The sequence below is a fragment of the Lissotriton helveticus genome, chromosome 4_1, assembly GCF_964261635.1.
Source record: "Lissotriton helveticus chromosome 4_1, aLisHel1.1, whole genome shotgun sequence".
Taxonomy (NCBI): Eukaryota; Metazoa; Chordata; class Amphibia; order Caudata; family Salamandridae; genus Lissotriton; species Lissotriton helveticus.
Genome location: NC_136063.1, coordinates 2,087,306,147 through 2,087,323,508, shown reverse-complemented (window position 1 = coordinate 2,087,323,508; position 17,362 = coordinate 2,087,306,147).

Sequence of the window (17,362 nt, the reverse complement as noted above, 5' to 3'; positions counted from 1 at the left end):
CCGCGTCTCTGGACGACGCGCAAAATTATGTAAACAAGCGTCTCCACTTTCACCTGGCGATTCCTGGGCTGAGGGCGGAACTGCCATTTGCACCTATCCAGTGCGGAGGGGTGCTTTCTTCACTGCAGAGCATGAGGACTCCCGTTCACACCACCGCAGGCGCTGAAGAGGCCACACCGGCTGAAATGCATCCGCCTTTAATCTGAAATAAAAGTTTTGCCATCATCCCCACAGAGGTTCCTGCTCCTTTCTTTCTAGGAAGTGGAGACGCTTGTTTATATATATATATATATATATATATATATATATATATATATATATATATATATATTGCAAAACGAACTCCCGATGCGGACCACACGGTAAGTCAATATTAACGTGCTTTTATTTTCCCTTTATGCAGGCATATATAGAACAAGTCAGAACAAATTCTCTATCGAAGCCTACCTTAGTTATACCATTTCGAAGGCAGTGTACCTCCCCTAAATGTTACAAATCTATGTGTTCCCCTTTTGTGATTGGTTTGAAAGACAAGGAGAGGTCATCACACCATACTAAGATGATGTAATTTCAATTCGATTCATATTGATTGAATCCCCACCCACAATTTACTTTCCCATGACTTTATTCCACCCAACAATATTGGTACACATTTTGAATACATTGTATTTGGTAGCTTCCTTTCTAGAGGTCAGTTGAGCAGGTTCCCAGGCACATCATGGGCAAAAAGTGGGCTGGCAATTATTCAATGCCAATGCTTCAGCACTTTCGGAGGTTGAATGCACGTGCGCAGATTCGTCCAAAATAGAAGATGTGTCAGTGATCAGGCCCAAAGTACGAGCTAGTAGCAAAGTCAAAAAGAAACATATTAGAATACAAAAGTAAATGAATGCACTGTATACCACTTATCTCTACTCTAACCCCCTTACTTTATTTTAACTTGTGCATTAATGGTTAAGCAGAACGAACAAGCTTAGTACAAGCTGCTGCATAAGCATTAGCATGTGAAATTTAAAGCGGCCCATTTCTGGCATTAGTGCGCAGAAGCAACATTTTCCCACCAAGCAGAAAAGACGTCACACCACGTGAGTGTGGCAGATGCATGCGCAGTGAAATCCCTGCATTTGCGGTGGCCATTTTAATGCATTTGAGTTACCGTTAGTAAAAGCACATTGTCAAGCTTCTCCTAGATATTAGAAATGTCATGTAGTGCAAAAATTAGTAAACAAAACATGATGGTTAATATATTACAGGTTGTCCAAGTCGTGGGATGTGGAAGCCGCACTCGGTTGTCTTGGTTTGCCTGTGGTGAAGTAGGTAGTTGGTGCGCCGGAGTGAGCTCACCTTACTACGAAATTTGAACATGTCCGACTGTCCGACATTACATGGCGACACTTTGCTGATACTTACAAGTCCCCTGATGAAGGGCAAATGCCCGAAATGCATTGGGCGAAAAAACAACAAGCAATGTAACATTATGATGAAATAATGTGAAATTTCAATAGCCAAAAAGGAATAAAAAAGAACCTTGATACTATATACCTAAAATTGTGATCACATCATTTAAAGAACTTTGTTCTTCCAGAGTGCACTGGAGGGACTCTGCTCTCATGGGAAACAGGGCTCATTTTGGAATATATTACAGGTACATTTGAGAGGGCTGAATACAAGCAAGTTTCGGTATATGTGAAACCTTGCTCCATCAATGGTCGGACGACCCAAGTCGTACCAGGGCAGTTGGAAAGCAGTGTGGCAGTGTCTGGACCGCCCCCGCTGAGCCACCATGGGTCCTGGTAAACTCAGACCGCCAGACTCGTAATAGTGCCCTATATTGTTTTTCCTTGGTAAATTCTGGCGGGTTTGACTGGCCAAAATTCAAACATGACAGAGAAATGTAAAACACACAAGCCTTCATTTTGAGCTGGCTGGTAATTCATGTGATATTTCTGCTGAGTAAAACCTATTTGGCATGATAAATGCCACCTGAATACAAGTATTGGGGAATAACGTGAATTTGGTGCTTTTTGTACCAACATCCACATTTATACAAAAGGCATTTTATACCTGTTTTACATGCTGATAGTTATCTCAAAACTCATAATTCTGATATGTGCAGTAACAGTAGTTATAGCACATATTGAAATTAACCAGTTTGTTTGTAATGAGGGCCAACCCTGAGCTTTGAGGTGAGGTCAGAAAACACCAAACCCACTCATAATTATGGCTTTAATGTATTAGAGCATGAATTGCGCATACCACTAGAATATACAAATGCATAAAGTATGAAGTGACAATATAGTTTCCAATATAAACTTTAAGAATAATTAAAAACATTGTAATGTTTGAAAGCATATATAAAATATGAGCTTAACAGGTAGGAATTCAATCCAGTCTTAATTTCCTGCCTCATTTAGTGACATTCTAGGCAACCAATTGCTAATATAGAAGAAAGTTCAAAACTCGCAGAGAACCTAGAGAGATGTCATGGTCTAGTTCATACAGGGATTCGTCACAATCACGGACGTTTGAACCTTCCTATCTACCCATGTGTTTCCTTGTCTTGGAAGACCGTTCAGTACATCAATGGAGCAACACAGCTCACAGCAGAACTGAGGGCCCAACTTCTAATATGACCACTATTGAAGTATATTGATAGGAGAGGAAGCACCTTCCTGATTATGGCTCACCCCATTTGTAACACAGATGATCTCAGGGCCTTTCTATTAACGAGGCTGTTACTGTGCACGTCTGCAATTGGCGATGGAGTGAGATTCCCATATGTGGGCAAGCAATATATAGATTTCTAAACAAGTATGACAATTTCCTTTATTTAGGCCATGTGAAGGTGTTTAGCTCCTGCAAGTGAAGGTGCCATCACTTAGTCCTCTCTCTGGTCCAGATGGTGTACAAGCATCCAAGGGATAGGCCTCTTTCTACTTGGTAAGTTATCTAAAGTTAGCCAACGATGTAGGTGTCCTGTTGCAGTCCCTAGACTCTCCATACTAAGTGATCCTACTCAGTCGACCATGGTGATATGCCACAGTTACCTAGATGCTACATATTTCCATCACTTGCCAGTGAATGTGAGATGCAGGATTTTTGAAGTCTCTAGAATCAGAAAAAGCGATTTTGGAGTCATAGATTAACTGAAACAAGATGGATTGTGTATCACTGACTGGTTCTCAGCATGTGGCACAAGCATCCATTGGGTCAGAAAAATTATGTAAAGATTGATGGGAGAAATTGGAGGGGGAGCAGGCACACAAAGCTTGTGGAACTCCATGAAGCTAAGTGTAGCCCTCTGCGATCTCAAGTTCAAATACACTTTATTCGACAATTAAGTCATAAAACTGAGACATAAAATCACAGTTTCTACTAATTAAAGGAGTCATTAAAAAGATTATACAATAAATATGTTTAAAAGAGAATTAAACACCAAAGGACAATTGCCGAATATCACATAGCTAAAAACACATCCTTAAAATTTATAAAACTGATCAAATGTGGGTCAGATGGTATATAACAGCTCATGGCCCAGTTACATCCCAGCGTTTACAATATAGACAAACAGTTTAGATGGAATTCACAATCTCATTTGATAGAGCTCTTACCCGGATTATCCATGCCCATTTTAAAAATGTTGCCACTGCTATGGCAATTGGGGGATTGGGGTCTGTACACAAGATTCGTAGCGCCTCCTCATGTCTGCGGATACCCATTAGTTTACATATTGGTTTGATCCACATCTTTCTGGGGGCTACATAAAGAGGACAGAAAAGAAGGAGATGACTTATCGTCTCTTGTTCTTCTCTACACCTCGGGCATTTATCATGATGACTTTCTCCTACCCAATTAACTGTGAATGACCTTGTTGGAAGGGAGCCTACTCTAGTTTGAAAATAGAGTTTACGGTCCAACTGCTTTTCGATGGCATCCCAATACAATTCCAGCTTAGGGTGTCCCTTGAAATCAAGGAAGCGACCTGTAAGGTGCAGGGAGAGACCCTTCGTTCTTGCATTTGATGTGACCTTCACCCAATATTTTTCCTTTAAAACTTTTTTAGAGGGAAAAACTGCATTAGACTGGTCATCCCAAAGTTCCCTCATCCCCAGGCTAATTAGCAAAGACTTTATGGCCTTTAGCCATCGGATTTTGTGGGAGGAATCTTTAGCTATTATTTCTTTTAGGCCCTCTGCATAGTGCTGAAGCTCTTCTGTGGTCCATATCCTGCGCCAATACAAAAGCGGGCGCAGGAAGGCAAGATCTTGAACCAATTTTTTCCCTAGGTCCCACATCAGAGGTAGCAGCGGGGTACTTATCGGGACACTGGTTACTTTTCTTAGCAATTCATTTTCTGCTTGTGTCAGGCTCCCCAGTTTTTCGAAACCCCATAGTTCAGCCCCATAAAGAGCCGAACTAAGGACCTTCATCCCATATATTTCTAGCAGTGGACTAATGGGTTTTGTTTCAGAAGATTTAAACCTTTTAAGAAGGATACCTGTCTGCAGGCGATGCTTAAGGACTGCTAGTTCTAGTTGGCTAGTTCAACCCAGATCTTTCTGAAGGGTAACCCCCAGATAGGTAAAAGCTTCGACCTGATCAAGCGGGGAATTATTCATGTATATCCTCCCTCTATAGGGTTTGGAGCACCGAGTAGATTTACGGTCAGTAAGGACCATATACTTGGTTTTGGCTATATTTATTTCCAAACCCCGTTCTAGGCAAAGGTCCTCGAAGCGTTTAAGAGCACGCTGTAAACCACTGGGAGTTTTTGAAATTAATAAGGTATCGTCTGCGAACATGAGGATCGGGACTCGCTCGCCGCACATCACAGGGGCATCTGTCGGGACCAGGGAGAGAAAAAAAAAATGCCGCAGTTTGTGAAGGGTGCCTCCGTCAGGTTAATATTGAGCTCCTCCCATGCCGTGATGAAAGGCTCAGCTGCAGCACATTCTTGTGCCGACAGCTGAGCCTTCTGTTCCCATCATGCACCTTGTTGGAATTCGATGTGCTGCAGAGGTAAGTAACCCACGAAAATGCAGAGAATAAAAGTTCTTGTGTCCCCTACTCCCTAGCCCACACATTCAATGTCACGAATATATATTGATACCCCTCTGTTCCTTTTCGCCAGAATTTGCAGCGCTCTCTCGCCGGTTCGTAAATCCCCGCGGCAGAACCACGCCATATTTAAATCCACAACCAATACCCCCAGCTGGGAGAAAAACGGGACGAACTCACGTTTGTCTTCACTGATGTGCTTTTTTATTTAATCCTCACAGCATAGAGTTTCTCAAACAGGCAGGCACACATCTGCCCGTTTCGGGATAGCATATCCCTTGTTCACGATCAATTTGGCTCCAGCCTCTCAGTCTCAATACAGTGAGTCACATTATTACATCATTTCCTGTTTGATGTTATTTTGGCCCTCTGCCTGCTGGATGATGTAGTTTTTTGCAATTTATTTTATACATTGTTTTACCCGTCTGCATAGCCTATGTCCTTCTGCTGCAACTGCCCTTTCCAACGCTGTATTGCGTGTTGTGATTGGTGCTGTGGTTACCGAGATTACCCGCCTCAAAAGTTTGGGCTCTCTCTATAATATTACTAGCAGCCCGTCCCGACGTTGTCCGGGAGCAATTAGGCTTCAGGGCCCCCGCCCGCCCGACGTGGTCCGTGGGTCCCCCGGAGCCTTCCTCCATATATTGCAGTATTATACCTCTATGTTTACTTTGTACCCTTTTGTAACCTGCACACGTCACTTTTTCCTCCTATACCTCTATGTTTACTTTCTACGCTTTTGTAACCTTCACACCTAACTTTTTCCTCCTGTAATGCACCGTTTGGCTCACTTTTGTAATGCTCCGTTTGCTTCCTCTTGCTACCTGCACACGTCACTTTTTCCTCCTATACCTCTATGTTTACTTTCTACGCTTTTTTAACCTGCACACGTAACTTTTTCCTCCTGTAATGCACCGTTTGGATCACTTTTGTAATGCTCCGGTTGCTTCCTCTTGCTCACGATGTACGCTTTTGTAACCTGCACACGTAACTTTTTCCTCCTGTAATGCACCGTTTGGCTCACTTTTGTAATGCTCCGTTTGCTTCCTCTTGCTACCTGCACACGTCACTTTTTCCTCCTATACCTCTATGTTTACTTTCTACGCTTTTTTAACCTGCACACGTAACTTTTTCCTCCTGTAATGCACCGTTTGGATCACTTTTGTAATGCTCCGGTTGCTTCCTCTTGCTCACGATGTACGCTTTTGTAACCTGCACACGTAACTTTTTCCTCCTGTAATGCACCGTTTGGCTCACTTTTGTAATGCTCCGTTTGCTTCCTCTTGCTCACGATTGTCATTTTTGGTTCATTTTTCCGCAGCTCACCGCTCCTAAATAAATAAATAAATAACCTACCTCATCCGCCGCTCACCGCTCCTCCCCGCCTGTCCGCCGCTCCTCACCGCCTGTCCGCCCCTCCTCATCGCCTGTCCGCCGCTCCTCACCGCCTGTCCGCCGCTCCTCACCGCTCCTCTCTGCGCCATGTCCGCCGGTCCTCCTCGCGCTCCTGGATGCCGCTCCTCCCCGCGCTCCTCACATCAGCACACACGTCGCGGCCGGCGCTTCTTCCAAGGGACTACTTTTTTTTTGGGTAAATTTTTTAAATAAAGTATATTTATTAAGTTTATATAGTCTAAGTCCATCTGCACACCCTGACGATTACAACGATGTATCGGGTGTGTGGATTGGCGCTGTGGTTCCCGAGTTTACCCGCCTCAAAGGTTCAAAGTTCTTCCTTTATAATAGTAGTATAAACTATGGATTTCATGCTCACAGTGTTTTGCATACTTGAGAATTTCGTCGACAAGCTTTGCTTGCAAACACAGTTTATGCTCTTTAATAGTTTGGGAGATTTCAGGTTTTAGTCCAAACACAAAACAATAAATAAAATGTGTCATATCTTTATTATCAATGTTTTATAAACCACTGTACTGTTTAAATACCTGCAAGAGGCATTCATAATATGCATGTACAGATTCATCTTTATTTTGTTTGGTTCTATCTATTTTAGTCCAATCGGTTTCTTTTGGGGGAATCTTTCCCTTTACGTAAGTTATCACCTAATAATATTTCTTCATTACCTACCCAGAAGGAGCTCCTGCCTTTTGGCCTCTAGGGTATTCCTCACTAGGCCAATCTACAGTGATATTGCACTCATACCACAAATCAACTGGAACAACAATGTCAAATAAACCATTTAAATCTTTTAACAATACTTTCGACACCTTCACAAACCTTTAGACTTGTCGGTACCATTCTACAGGTTTTTCTCTGAGCTTTCGGAAATCGTTGGTAAATGATAAAATATCCTGTTGGGACCATGGGACATTTACATAACCTCCTCCTGGCACTTCTCTCATCGGACACAACCTTTCAACTTTATCTGCTTCTTTTAGTAAGTACTCAGAAGAATTATTTGCCTGTGCCTCTTCCTTTTTCTTTGTCCGTCCTTCTTTCCACTTGTCTAGATCTCCCCATTTCTACAACTACAACAACAATTCCTTTATCTGCAATTTACGACCTGACACATTCATGTTTTTCAAATCTTTGTCAGAAAATTAAGCTCTATACGGTTTCTGCAATACCTTTGATTTGCCAATGTCAATTCCCATTTCCAAAGCAAAATTTATTAACTGTTCATGGTATATTTTTGTATTTCGAGTAATACTTCTGCATTTAAACAATGATTCATCTTCATCAATTGTCTTCAGTCTGTCTAATCCCACATTTCCTCTAATCCCACCCTTAATTTAAATATGTCCAATACCTTCGGTTGCAATTTAGGTTTTTCTATGTTTCGAGTCCATCTATCTAATTCTTCTGGACTTACTACAGTTGCATGTCTTGATCCAGAGGATGTCTCAATCTGTACCTCTTTTGAACCTGGGGGTGTAATTTTCCTGGTCGAATCACTTACTGGTTTTCATAAAGGTAAATCCATTAAGGAAATTACCAACTCGTATTCACTTGCTTGATCATCAACTAATAGGGTTTCTTTTCTTGGCTGAACAATGGGTGTAGTCAGAACAGGCATTTTCGAATTAACTCGATTATCTCCATACAAAGGAACTACAGGTCCTATTGTTACGGGTATTGTCAGAGCTTCAGGACTTGTATTTAATTGGGAAATTCTCTGAATTAATTCACTACACTGTTTATTTAAAGTCTCTTTCTCTTTTTCTTGAAGTACTTTTTCTAATGAGGTTTCATGTATAACTTGCAGAACTAAAGGTGGGTGTAAAAACTGAGTACTAGGTGTAACTCTCTGAGTTTCTTCTTGATAAGGTGGTATATTTTTCATTAACAAGTCATCTAATAAATCATCATCTGAATCACCACTAGTCATTACATTTCTCGTTTTTCCTGTACCGTTACTTTCTGATGGTTCTTCTGTGGCAAAAACAGGATATAATCCTTCTACTAACATAGATTGTCTTCACCTTTTCATTTGCTTATCTCTTGTCTCCTTTGGAAATTCAGGGTCAAGCTTACTCAAATGTCTATCACTTCTGGACCTGTCTCTCTCAAGTGCCTCTGTCTCCCATTCTTCTAGAGCTTCATATTGCGTTAACCTTGGTCTGGGATCTAATTTATTCATAAGATTTCTCAAGTTGTACAAAATTCTACCATTAAAGGTACCATGTTCTGGAAATGCCAAAATACCGTCTTCCTTGGTGTATTCTATCCAGTTTTCTAACCACAAACAGGTGTGGTTGCCTCTTTCAACCATCATGTATGATGCGGGCGTATTTGGTGGTGGAATAATAATCCCTTCTCTAGTTTTAATAACTTTATCTTTTTTGAAATAGTTCTCTCGCAAATCCCAAATATTTTTTAACAGGACTGTTTCCTATAACTGCTGGATCTAAATTCCACGTATATCACTATTTAAATTTGTATAAATGTCAATGAATTCAAATAACTCAGTTTGTTTATTTTGCAGAAATAATTCTCCAATACCAGCGCGTCTCTTATTTTAAACGACCAATGAGGTTTAGACTTACAAGCATTACAAGCAGCATTAACCAATAATTGCGCGGCTTTTCTGTGACGTGAAATCTCATTCTCTGTACTCACCCCTTCTTTACAATTTTCTCACGGCTACATACCCGCTGTTTCTACCAATCCCAGCGCGGCTTTCTATGACGTCAGTGCAGTAGCCTCGTCTGACTCCCTCTTTTGCAAGGTAATATGACAATTCAATTTCTTTTCAAATTTCAAATCTACATTTCATTATTTGACAACATAAAACATTCGCTTCTGTGCCTGATTGACTAAAAAAATAAATAATTTTTTTCACAACGAGTAAATCTAATTCCGCCTCCTCTTCAGACACTGCGAGTAAAACAACCTTTTTTTTACTCTTCACTTGAGTAAAAATAACCTACTACTCCTTCAGAATTACACTTTCTAGGTGATATAAAACCAAAGTTTCACCAGCAAACTTCTTCGCTACCAATCCCTCTCACAATTATACTCAGAAAAAGAAACCCTAATTAGTGCTTTAATTTTTACTTAACTTTATGCACCTATTCCTCAAGGCAAGCAACCTCACTGCAGTGTGGCTTCTATTTACCACCCGCTTCCTTTATCCCGGGATATTCCAGACAACATTTAACAACACAAAAACAGTTTTGGTTAGCATGTACAAATAAACAATCAATAATTTTAACAATCAATACACAACTAACTACCTATTATTAACTAATCCCTAACGATACTACTGCTACCAAGAAAAGTATACTGATAGAGCGCGCAGGGACCTACTAGCTCAGTTTTACCATACTCACCTTGGGCCCATATAACATTCACACTTTGAACTAGCAGTCCTGCCTAACCAATTTACTAATTTAATCACTCTATCGGTTTGCCCAGAGGTCTGTTTTAGGGCTTATCCCAGTAAACCATGACTTACCAATCCTCCTCTCCTTACTATAAGTCCTGTGAATCAGGGAGTTAGAATAAACAGGTAAAAATGAAACACATTTATTTTTTTATAATAACCACAGACTCAGGGAAAGTTTTAAAACCTTTATCTATGATAGATTTTCTGAGTCAAATGAAAAAGGGCCAAAATCGGGTGACTATAAATTTTACAAACAAGAATATAACCTGTAGGACATAAAGTTTGTAAGAAATCACAGTAACCTCTTTAGACATGGGTACCTGGGAAGGGTGAGAAAGAGAAATAGCACAAGGACATACCACACAGATTATATTTACCTAGAATGGTGCAATGAGCAATGCTGGCCATGGACTGGGGCAAAATATGGACCAGGCTTCAGACTGATCAGGGGCCCACGGGACAAGACAGGTGCAGGTCAGGACAGGTGACCTCAGCTAAGTGGAACGCCAGCGTCACACCCCTCTCTCTAGGAAAGCCAATTAGTACCCCGATTTGGGTAATCGATTCTTCTGACAGAGGGCTCTGCCAGCACATCTGCTTTCGATCGCCTATTGAGTGCGTTGGGTCAGTGACAGGTCAGCTTTTCGAACAAGTCAGAACAAATTCTCTATCGAAGCCTACCTTAGTTATACCATTTCGAAGGCAGTGTACCTCCCCTAAATGTTACAAATCTATGTGTTCTCCTTTTGTGATTGGTTTGAAAGACAAGGAGAGGTCATCACACCATACTAAGATGATGTAATTTCAATTCGATTCATATTGATTGAATCCCCACCCACAATTTACTTTCCCATGACTTTATTCCACCCAACAATATTGGTACACATTTTGAATACATTGTATTTGGTAGCTTCCTTTCTAGAGGTCAGTTGAGCAGGTTCCCAGGCACATCATGGGCAAAAAGTGGGCTGGCAATTATTCAATGCCAATGCTTCAGCACTTTCGGAGGTTGAATGCACGTGCGCAGATTCGTCCAAAATAGAAGATGTGTCAGTGATCAGGCCCAAAGTACGAGCTAGTAGCAAAGTCATAAAGAAACATATTAGAATACAAAAGTAAATGAATGCACTGTATACCACTTATCTCTACTCTAACCCCCTTACTTTATTTTAACTTGTGCATTAATGGTTAAGCAGAACGAACAAGCTTAGTACAAGCTGCAGCATAAGCATTAGCATGTGAAATTTAAAGCGGCCCATTTCTGGCATTAGTGCGCAGAAGCAACATTTTCCCACCAAGCAGAAAAGACGTCACACCACGTGAGTGTGGCAGATGCATGCGCAGTGAAATCCCTGCATTTGCGGTGGCCATTTTAATGCATTTGAGTTACCGTTAGTAAAAGCACATTGTCAAGCTTCTCCTAGATATTAGAAATGTCATGTAGTGCAAAAATTAGTAAACAAAACATGATGGTTAATATATTACAGGTTGTCCAAGTCGTGGGATGTGGAAGCCGCACTCGGTTGTCTTGGTTTGCCTGTGGTGTAGTAGGTAGTTGGTGCGCCGGAGTGAGCTCACCTTACTACGAAATTTGAACATGTCCGACTGTCCGACATTACACGGTGACACTTTGCTGATACTTACAAAACGCGACGAATACCCTCGTGTTCAACCAGACTCTAAGTCCCCTGATGAAGGGCAAATGCCCGAAATGCATTGGGCGAAAAAACAACAAGCAATGTAACATTATGATGAAATAATGTGAAATTTCAATAGCCAAAAAGGAATAAAAAAGAACCTTGTTACTATATACCTAAAATTGTGATCACATCATTTAAAGAACTTTGTTCTTCCAGAGTGCACTGGAGGGACTCTGCTCTCATGGGAAACAGGGCTCATTTTGGAATATATTACAGGTACATTTGAGAGGGCTGAATACAAGCAAGTTTCGGTATATGTGAAACCTTGCTCCATCAATGGTCGGACCACCCAAGTCGTACCAGGGCAGTTGGAAAGCAGTGTGGCAGTGTCTGGACCGCCCCCGCTGAGCCACCATGGGTCCTGGTAAACTCAGACCGCCAGACTCGTAATAGTGCCCTATATTGTTTTTCCTTGGTAAATTCTGGCGGCTTTGACTGGCCAAAATTCAAACATGAGAGAGAAATGTAAAACACACAAGCCTTCATTTTGAGCTGGCTGGTAATTCATGTGATATTTCTGCTGAGTAAAACCTATTTGGCATGATAGATGCCACCTGAATACAAGTATTGGGGAATAACGTGAATTTGGTGCTTTTTGTACCAACATCCACATTTATAAAAAAGGCATTTTATCCCTGTTTTACATGCTGATAGTTATCTCAAAACTCATAATTCTGATATGTGCAGTAACAGTAGTTATAGCACTTATTGAAAATAACCAGTTTGCTTGTAATGAGGGCCAACCCTGAGCTTTGAGCAGAGGTCAGAAAACACCACACCCACTCATAATTATGGCTTTAATGTATTAGAGCATGAATTGCGCATACCACTAGAATATACAAATGCATAAAGTATGAAGTAACAATATAGTTTCCAATATAAACTTTAAGAATAATTAAAAACATTGTAATGTTTGAAAGCATATATAAAATATGAGCTTAACAGGTAGGAATTCAATCCAGTGTTAATTTCCTGCCTCATTTAGTGACATTCTAGGCAACCAATTGCTATTATAGAAGAAAGTTCAAAACTCGCAGAGAACCTAGAGAGATGTCATGGTCTAGTTCATACAGGGATTCATCACAATCACGGACGTTTGAACCTTCCTATCTACCCATGTGTTTCCTTCTTGGAAGACCGTTCAGTACATCAATGGAGCAACACAGCTCACAGCAGAACTGAGGGCGCAACTTCTAATATGACCACTGCTGCAAGTATATTGATAGGAGAGGAAGCACCTTCCTGATTATGGCTCACCCCATTTGTAACACAGATGATCTCAGGGCCTTTCTATTAACGAGGCTGTTACTGTGCACGTCTGCAATTGGCGATGGAGTGAGATTACCATATGTGGGCAAGCAATATATAGATTTCTAAACAAGTATGACAATTTCCTTTATTTAGGCCATGTGAAGGTGTTTGGCTCCTGCAAGTGAAGGTGCCATCACTTAGTCCTCTCTCTGGTCCAGATGGTGTACAAGCATCCAACGGATAGGCCTCTTTCTACTTGGTAAGTTATCTATAGTTAGCCAACGATGTAGGTGTCCTGTTGCAGTCCCTAGACTCTCCATACTAAGTGATCCTACTCAGCCGACCATGGTGATATGCCACAGTTACCTAGATGCTACATATTTCCATCACTTGCCAGTGAATGTGAGATGCAGGATTTTTGAAGTCTCTAGAATCAGAAAAAGCGATTTTGGAGTCATAGATTAACTGAAACAAGATGGATTGTGTATCACTGACTGGTTCTCAGCATGTGGCACAAGCATCCATTGGGTCAGAAAAATTATGTAAAGATTGATGGGAGAAATTGGAGGGGGGGCAGGCACACAAAGCTTGTGGAACTCCATGAAGCTAAGTGTAGCCCTCTGCGATCTCAAGTTCAAATACACTTTATTCGACAATTAAGTCATAAAACTGAGACATAAAATCACATTTTCTACTAATTAAAGAAGTCATTAAAAAGATTATACAATAAATATGTTTAAAAGAGAATTAAACACCAAAGGACAATTGCCGAATATCACATAGCTAAAAACACATCCTTAAAATGTATAAAACTGATCAAATGTGGGTCAGATGGTATATAACAGCTCATGGCCCAGTTACATCCCAGCGTTTACAATATAGACAAACAGTTTAGATGGAATTCACAATCTCATTTGATAGAGCTCTTACCCGGATTATCCATGCCCATTTTAAAAATGTTGCCACTGCTATGGCAATTGGGGGATTGGGGTCTGTACACAAGATTCGTAGCGCCTCCTCATGTCTGCGGATACCCATTAGTTTACATATTGGTTTGATCCACATCTTTCTGGGGGCTACATAAAGAGGACAGAAAAGAAGGAGATGACTTATCGTCTCTTGTTCTTCTCTACACCTCGGGCATTTATCATGATGACTTTCTCCTACCCAATTAGCTGTGAATGACCTTGTTGGAAGGGAGCCTACTCTAGTTTGAAAATAAAGTTTACGGTCCAACTGCTTTTCGATGGCATCCCAATACAATTCCAGCGTAGGGTGTCCCTTGAAATCAAGGAAGCGACCTGTAAGGTGCAGGGAGAGACCCTTCGTTCTTGCATTTGATGTGACCTTCACCCAATATTTTTCCTTTAAATCTTTTTTAGAGGGAAAAACTGCATTAGACGGGTCATCCCAAAGTTCCCTCATCCCCAGGCTAATTAGCAAAGACTTTATGGCCTTTAGCCATCGGATTTTGTGGGAGGAATCTTTAGCTATTATTTCTTTTAGGCCCTCTGCATAGTGCTGAAGCTCTTCTGTGGTCCATATCCTGCGCCAATACAAAAGTGGGCGCAGGAAGTCAAGATCTTGAACCAATTTTTTCCCTAGGTCCCACATCAGAGGTAGCAGCGGGGTACTTATCGGGACACTGGTTACTTTTCTTAGCAATTCATTTTCTGCTTGTGTCAGGCTCCCCAGTTTTTCGAAACCCCATAGTTCAGCCCCATAAAGAGCCGAACTAAGTACCTTCATCCCATATATTTCTAGCAGTGGACTAATTGGTTTTGTTTCAGAAGATTTAAACCTTTTAAGAAGGATACCTGTCTGCAGGCGATGCTTAAGGACTGCTAGTTCTAGTTGGCTAGTCCAATCCAGATCTTTCTGAAGGGTAACCCCCAGATAGGTAAAAGCTTCGACCTGATCAAGCGGGGAATTATTCATGTATATCCTCCCTCTATAAGGTTTGGAGCACCGAGTAGATTTACGGTCAGTAAGGACCATATACTTGGTTTTGGCTATATTTATTTCCAAACCCCGTTCTAGGCAAAAGTCCTCGAAGCGTTTAAGAGCACGCTGTAAACCACTGGGAGTTTTTGAAATTAATAAGGTATCGTCCGCGAACATGAGGATCGGGACTCGCTCGCCGCACATCACTGGGGCATCTGTCGGGACCAGGGAGAGAAAACTCTCTACCCCGTTCACAAAGAGAGAGAACAGGGTAGGCGCCAAGACGCAACCCTGCCTCACCCCTCGCCAAACGGGGACGGGTCCGTGATATCTCCCTGGCCCCCCCACCGTACCCGAGCAAACGTACCCTCATGTAACCGGACGACCAAACACAAAAGCTCAGGGGGCATCCCTAATTCCTCCAACACTTGCCACAACTTTTTGCGGGGCACCAAGTCAAAAGCCGCCCTTAAGTCTACGAAGACGGCATATAGGGTACCTTTTTCCAAAATCACAGTGCGCCAGAATAGGATAATAAATCGGAAGACCTGGTCTATAGTGCTGGTCTTGGGTCTAAACCCAGCCTGGAGGTGACTCAAGATGTTATTGTCATCCATCCACGTCTGGATTTTACCCAAAACCAGCCGTCCCATGATTTTTTGGACAGAGTCGATCAGGCTAATGGGCCTGTAATTACCTGCTAACGACTTGTCCCCTTTTTTAAACACCGGAACTATTTCCGCGCATTTCCATGAAAGTGGGACTTCCATCCCCTGGGCAATGGCATTTGCCAAATGCATAATATACAATCGTCATCTTCCCTTATTGTATAAAAACAAATCAGCGGGGACACAATCCATTCCAGGTGCGCGGCCCGTGGTCACCCAATCTAACGCTCTGTCCACATCTCCTACTGTGAATACTACTTCATTGTAGAAAATGTGGACCCGTGTTCCTTCTATACATCCTACTTTATTAGCGGCGTATTGTGGTTTAAAGTACTCGACCCATGCACTTTGGGCTACATTATTTTGGGGTGACTCATGTTGTCCATCCCTACCCCATTTAAAAAAGTCCCAAAAGGCTTTGGGTTTTTAGCTTTACAAGCTTCTTTAAGGTCCTGCCAACTAGCCTCATCCCATGCTTTTTTGGCAAGGAACTGTTTGTGCCTATAGTTGGCTCTGGCCACCTTAACTTCACTTGGGTCCTTTGATTTTAGTGCTATAGATAGCTCCCCCCTAGCTTTACGACAGGAGCCATCGTACCAGATCTCTGGTCTTCAAATTTGGACACTTTTTCCTTTCCGGGTCTTACAGAAGTAGCTTTTCAGACTATTAAAATAAATGTCATGGGCCTCCATAAAAGCTCTATGCGGGAGCCCATCATTAGGTTCAACTTCCATAATCACCAGGACACCTTCCAAACCCTCCTCAATTTCTGCAATGATATCCTGATGTTCTACCACCTGGGACCACTTTAAGCGTCGCTCATCATTAGCTAAAACTAGGTTCGACTTGATGGACCCCTGGACGATTCATCCACCATCTTTAGACCCAAATTAAACACCGCGGAGATAGGGTTATGGTCACTCTCGATGCGGTCCACTACCTCCATATCAAGAAGGGTGTGCCACAACTTGAGCGGAACAAGTAGATAATCTATGTGACTTGCTCTAATACCATTATCAAACGTTGCTTTGCCCATTCTATCCGCAGGTGTGCGGCCATTAACTGCCCTCAACTGGTGTCCCATACATAGGCCTTTCAGTTGGATTGCAGCCTCGGTCCACTTACTTATAGGGTTAATGTCTAGCTGGGGAACTCCCCATCTGCTATCCTCATCATCCGTCAGGTGCATATCATCGGGGCCCAATGGCTCGAAAGTGGTATTAAAATCACCTGCTATTATTGGTAGTACATTTCCAGGGGTTGCCTGAAGCATTATATCCAAGGCAACTACCACCTCGGATTTTTTGCCTCCTGGGAGACCCCTAGCATAGACATTAAAAATGTAAATTTTCAGATTCGAAGGGAAGGAAAGCCTTACAGTAAGAATATCGCAATTTGACCCAGGGAATAGGTGGCTATATCGGTTAAGACTTTGCCTGACCCAAATAACTAGACCCCCCATAGGGCGACCTGGGTGGCTTTTAACTGCGGGGACATAAAAATTTAGATACCCCTCTTTAAACACAGGATCAATCGCCCAAGTCTCCTGCAGCAGACAAATGTCAAATTTATCGATAAATTCCATCCATGCGGGTGAGTTTAGTTTGGTCCCCACACCCGCCACATTCCATGAAATGAACGATGTCTGACATACCACCCCAGCATGGTCAGAAACTAAACTTCCTAATACTGGAGAACTCACGGGTGCTTGAAAATCCTCATTCCGCCTAGAAAATCCTCCCACTCCTAAAATCTCAACTATGTTTCCGGTACCTGTCGTAACTGGGCTGCAGGCACCTCTCTCTATGCATCTGCAATCATTGACAGTCGCATCAGCTACCCACTTTTCACAGCCATCCTCCCCTATATCTGGAGAGACAACACTTAGTGCAATA